This window comes from Thermobia domestica, chromosome 13, assembly GCF_964235325.1.
Source record: "Thermobia domestica chromosome 13, izTheDome1.hap1.1, whole genome shotgun sequence".
Lineage (NCBI taxonomy): Eukaryota > Metazoa > Arthropoda > Insecta > Zygentoma > Lepismatidae > Thermobia > Thermobia domestica.
This window is the reverse complement of record NC_137466.1, coordinates 18,316,596-18,322,595: the sequence shown is the minus strand read 5'-3', so window position 1 is coordinate 18,322,595 and position 6,000 is coordinate 18,316,596.

Genomic DNA, 6,000 nt, shown 5'->3' with positions numbered 1-6,000 from the left:
AGGTCTGTCTCGGTTCTCGGTATACAAAAATCCGTCTCGATCTCGGTACCATCCCTAAACGAAATGCATGAATGATGAGTTAATTTCGTTGTGCTCTCAAACGGGTCGGGTTGGGACGGGTTGTCGGGTCGGACCAGTCGAGTCAGCTCGGGTTGGGTTGTCGGGTCAGGCTACTTGGGTCGGGTTGGGTCAGCTCGGGTCGGGTTGTCGGGTCGGGTCAATCATGTCAATCGGATCAGCTCGGGTTGGGTTATCGGGTCGGGTTATCGGTTCGGGTCAGCTCGGGTCGGGTTGTCGCGTCGGGTCACTCGGGTCAGTTCACTTTGGTCAACTGAGTTTAGGTTGAGCTTAAACTCGGCTGGAGTCGAAAGCTGCTGTTTTTCACTAGCTGCCTAATTAAAAATAGCAATTTTCAATTGATTTTATAGTAACCATAAACCTATTTTGAACACTTGCAGCTAGTGTTTTTATGGCAAATGCTTATTTTTGTATTTGTGTGTACTTTAATTTTTAAATGTGGAAGATTGATTTTACCAATCGACTCTAATATTAATATCTACGCCAATATGGTGTCTGGAATTAGAACAGAACTAGAAGTTGTTTAAGCAAGGCCAAAAGAAAAAATTGATATGGACGATCAAGCCCATGCGGGGCTGCGGTGGCTCAGTGGTAGAGTCTCTGGTGCGTGGGGTCCATGGTTCGATCCCAGCTTGTGCTAAGTGGGCTTTGTGGTGGAGAAACGTCGTGCAGTGGGTTTTCTCGGGGTTCTCGTGTTTCCTCCCACTTTCTTCATTCCACCATTTCATTCATTTCTCATGGTCACCATCTCCCTTAGCCTTGGTGCAGAATCGAGGGACCTTAAACTGAATATTTCATTTCATTTCACCAAGCCCAAGAACATCGATACAAGAACAAGATAAAGATTGGATATGCAAAACGAAGTGCATAGTAATCTTGCTCTTGGCCTTATTTTGATGATCACCAAGTAGCGATGAGTATATTTTCTTGCTTTCCGTATAGTATGAAATGAAATTTTTGAGTTTTACGTCCCGCGGTTATGCCGGTTAGGCTAAAGGAGACGGTGATGATGAGGAATGAATGAAAATGGTGGAATGAAGAAAGTGGGAGGAAAACGGGAGAACCCCGAGAAAACCCACGCACACGGTGTTTGTCCACCACAAAGTTCACTTGGCGGGAGCAGGGTTTGAAACCGAGACCCCTAGCACCAGAAGTGAACGCTCTACCACTGAGCCACCGCGGCCCCTCCGTATAGTATAAAATACCATAATCAAAATTACACTTGGTCTACTTGGTCTTACCAAGACCAAGTCTTACTTGGTCTTACCAAGACTACGAAATGCAGGACCAAGACCAAGACAGGACCAAGACTGGGGTCAATTGGGTCGGATCACGGGTCGGGTCACTCGGGTCGAGTCGGGTCGGGTCGGGTCCGTCTTCAACCCAACCCGTCCCGACCCGTTGAGAGCACTATACTTGTTACCGGTACAGTGCTGCTACATTAGCTCGAAATAACTTTTCTTCGGCCTAACTTAAACATGGACAAGCAAGCCAAGATTAAAATATGACGTTAACATAAAAATTCAAGTCAGTGACGTAACAATGACGTTTAGCGTGTAATAGCACCCCCATACCCCCTAATGTGCCCAAGCACAATGCGTCCCTAGGCAATGCTCATCCTGACTACACTGCCTACCCTATTGTTATCCCACTATTTCAAATCCTAATGATATTGTACTAATAGACACCCACATTACATTTGTAATCTCTATACACATCCTTCACACAACGATGCAACAGAGAATGGGCTACTGTGCGACAGAGATTAAGTGAAACAAGTGAAAAGTTATATTGTTGATTATTTCTGATGATCAGAAAAGGAGCCTATTTGACAAAGAGTATTTAAAAACTTACAGACTTTTAAAGTCATCACAAGGAAGGGACATATTGACACATTAGCCTATGCTGATACAACATCGAAAATCAGCGATCCGCAGGATGCCACAAACGTTTGTGAGGGAGTATAATGTATTTAGGGAAGGTCCCATAATGAAATAGTGGATGAAGTCTTTTCTTTCCCTATAGTAACCATTATGATATATTATACACTAAGGTCGCCAAGAATTTTTTGGAGATCGGGCTCCCTCTACGTACTTGGAGTCCCAGAAAAGCATACATAATAGTACCTTGTTTTATTAATTACATCAATTGTATTATTTTCGGTCATATCTAATTTATTTTCATGATAGTTCAGTTCAACTTTGTCAGGGACGATCGTCCCCAATCGTTATGTTACATTGTGCCCGTTCAACGGTCAGTGATAAATACCATGATTTCTCATAATCACATTGAGTCAAACCATCAAACACAATATTCACGTTGTCAAGGAAAGAACATAGATTACACACACACAGCCGTTGATGTACTCTCGTAAAGAAATATGAAGATCTAGAAATCTGGGAGAACTTATAAAATTGAAAGAAGAGTTCACTGGTACAATCCGCGGCAAAAAACTTGCAACATGAGCATATAAGTTTATTGTGAAATAACGAAGTCTTTTGCTCCAAAATAAGTGTGCACGGGAGGAGGCCGAGGTTTATCCTGGCGTAATTCGTTCCACTTAGACATTATGTTCATTCACTGTGCTGTTAGGCGTAGTTTCACAATAAACTTACATCCTCATGTTGCAGGGTTTTTTTGCCGCGGATTGTACAAGTAATCTTCTCACTACTGACAACCAAAAAGATTGCTTTAGCGTAACAATGCTGCTGGAAGCACTTTTGAAAAATCAGAATAACTTTAGATTATCAGATGGGTTTCATTTCATATGAGAAATTAACATTTTGAAACTATCATACATTTGCCTTCGTGGCTAAGTGGCTATAGTATGTGTTTTCTGTGGGCATGATCCCTACGGAGAGGTTAGATTTTTTAAATAATTTTGAATCATCGCTGTGCATAACGAGCGCTCCTTTTAAAAATCTTCAGTTTGAGCAAGAGTTAACTCATTTTTTACGCCCTGAGTTCGAGCTCAGCTAAGCTCGTTTCAAAAGTGACCGTTTACAATCCTGTTTTTCTCATTTGCCTTCACTATCTCAGGAATAGCTTCTCTGCTGATATGAATTGAACGTTATGCCACATAAGAGTTTTGAAGAGAGTCAAACAAATGAATGTTTGACGGCGCAAAGTCTGGGGAGTATGTTGGATGTGCCAACACATCTCGCTAATTACATCTGCCCGTAGTTTCTCTATCTTAGACCATTTGTCCTTATGCACGTTGTGCACCGTCAAGGTGTGTCTCTTTACCTTGACTCGTATTTTTTCATACAATCTATATATCACTCGATTCAGCTTGACAACACAAATCGATCGATATCAGTTTTAACTACTTCCGGTATTGACTCGGATTCCATTAAGGTGCTTCAAGTTCAAATCTCGCTATCTCGAGTGTTAAGTGGTTGTAACTTAGTGTTATTTGATATTGTAGGCAGCGAGTATATAATTGAAATAAACCTACAACTTGTAAAGTTGTAAGTTGTAGGTATATTTGAAATCATTAAGTTATATACATTGTCTTAGTGAAACTCGTACAGCAAGCAAATTTGCATATTGGACCTTTTATATTGGGTCACACCAAGAGCCAAGTGTACAAGGTGAAGATTAGGATTTATTCAGTCACCTGTTTCCATCTGGCCTGAGAAATTCATTTCGGTCTTTAATAGCACTTACCTGTGCGAATTATTTACAATATAGGCCTACAAAAATGTTTACCAACCTCTGATATAGAGAATTATTTTAAGAAGGTATGAAAGAAAGAAAGAAAGAAATGAAACGAACGTATTTTTCACCAGTAAGACAATTTTGCTTTTGCGATCTCTGAGGTTTGGAAGTATGGGAGTACTCCTATCAGTAAGAGTCAGCAGAAATGTAATACGATGCAAATATCGGAAGGGGGATATTGTTTAACGTGCTCTGTTATATCACCAGGTTGACACGTATGATTAATGAAAGTGAATGATTATGATTATGGCAAAATTCCTAGAAGTGGAAGACCTCCGAGAAAACTCATAAGCACTATGTGGAACCGAAGTAACTAGTACTTCATATGAAGAAAGGGTCTCAGGGGCGGTTGGCATCAGAAAGTGAGCCACACCTGAAATTGGTACCTGTAGATTGTTTCTATTTTAAACAATTTTACGATGGATATTTAATTTTTGCCCTATGATACTGGTTTCACCCGATAGACTCGCATAAAATCGTTTGGCCCAATAAAACCATTCGACCCGATAGAACCGATTGACTGAGCTTAACGTCCCGTTCAGCAGCGATGCTATGTGATGTGTGAAACTACAGCTGAGATCCGAACCACATGATCCTGTATTGAACTCCGTTTTTAGAAAAATATCTGAACACTTGCAGCAATTGAAACTCACCACTGTGCTCCTTGAACTACTGAAGAACAATGTTGGCCTTGCGACAGATACATTAGGACTGTAGCAAAAGCATTATCTGTGACCATTCCAGATGATCAACTTGTTGACGAGTAAAAACGTCTGCAGGTTGAAGAAGCCTGCTGGAAGTGAAATCACTTTCGAGTACCTTTCTCCATGCAATATGAGTTGTGTTTGAAACTTCTCTGAATAATTGAATGAATGAATGAATATAATAGAATGGGAACTTCAGCTGCGAAGCTGTTTGTCCCTGTCACGATAGAGGCGAGAGCTCAAACACGGACTGCCCTACAAAAAACAAAGAATTCAGCTATTCGGAATCGGTGCGTGGTTAAAATGAACGCATTGCCATTTAGTGGTCATGCAGCATCGGAATGGTGCCCAACGTACTATCGATGTGAAAGCGTTTTACAAGCAGACTAATAGTGTGATTGCTGCACAAAGGGTATTTCAAAAGCATTACCAGCAATGACATCATGAGAGTGTTCAATCTTCTCATGCGATCACAAGAATTAATTTTGAAGAAACTGGTTCAGCCTTGAACACAAAGCTTCCAGGTGGCGTTCCAGCGGTAAGTACTCCAAAGAACAGTGCAGTTGTTCGAGTTTCCATCGAGAGGAACTCTCTCCGCTTTGTTTAAGAACATACATCTGAACAAGAGATTGGGAGATTAAGTGTACAAAGAATATTGCACGAATTAAAGTTCCACCCCTATAAGTTACAGGTTGTCCAGAAATTACATCCACGAGACCCTGTGTCCTGAATGGGTGTTGGTTAAAATTAAAGAGGAGGCCAATTTCCTTAACAATATATGAATGGTAGAGGAAACTCACTTCTATCTTAACGAATGTGTTAACAAACAGAATTTCCGTTACTGGGCACAGGAAATTCCTTGCGTGCTTCACGAGCTCCAAGGTTATAGCATGCTGTGCTCTATCATGTCATGGTGTCATTGGCCTTTACATTTTGAACGTGAGGATGGCTTTCCAACAACAGTAACATCCGTTCATTATGTTGGTATGCTTGAAACATTCTTTACACCGAGACTTCATGATCTTAAAGGAGCAGTTCGAGTTAAAAACAAGTTTGGTGCAATAGAAAGAGAAACAAAAAATAAGAGACCCGTATTTTTTTATATCTTGATAGGCCGTCTCGTTCAGCTTCTACAGGCATTTGTTTTTGATGAATCGTAAATTGTGACGTCATGGGTGGGATACGCGAGAAACGCAATGTGTGTCAGCAACCACTCCCTTGTACGCAGCTGATAAACCTTTAATAGTGCATTGGATTTAATAGATTGTGTTTTGGATGTGTCTTGCTCTGTGTTGAATTCTTGAGGGAAGTTTTTGTTAGTTGTTTTTCCTATAGCATTAGTATAAAAAAGAGTAGAGAGAGAAAGAGCAGTAATTACGTTTGTTGTGCGAAACAGTGTTTCTTCCAGACATGTTTTTAGGGTGGCACTGTCTCCAGGAGCTCTTAGAGATTACCCCGGAGGAGACCAAAATCATACGTCTATAATGTAATAAATATA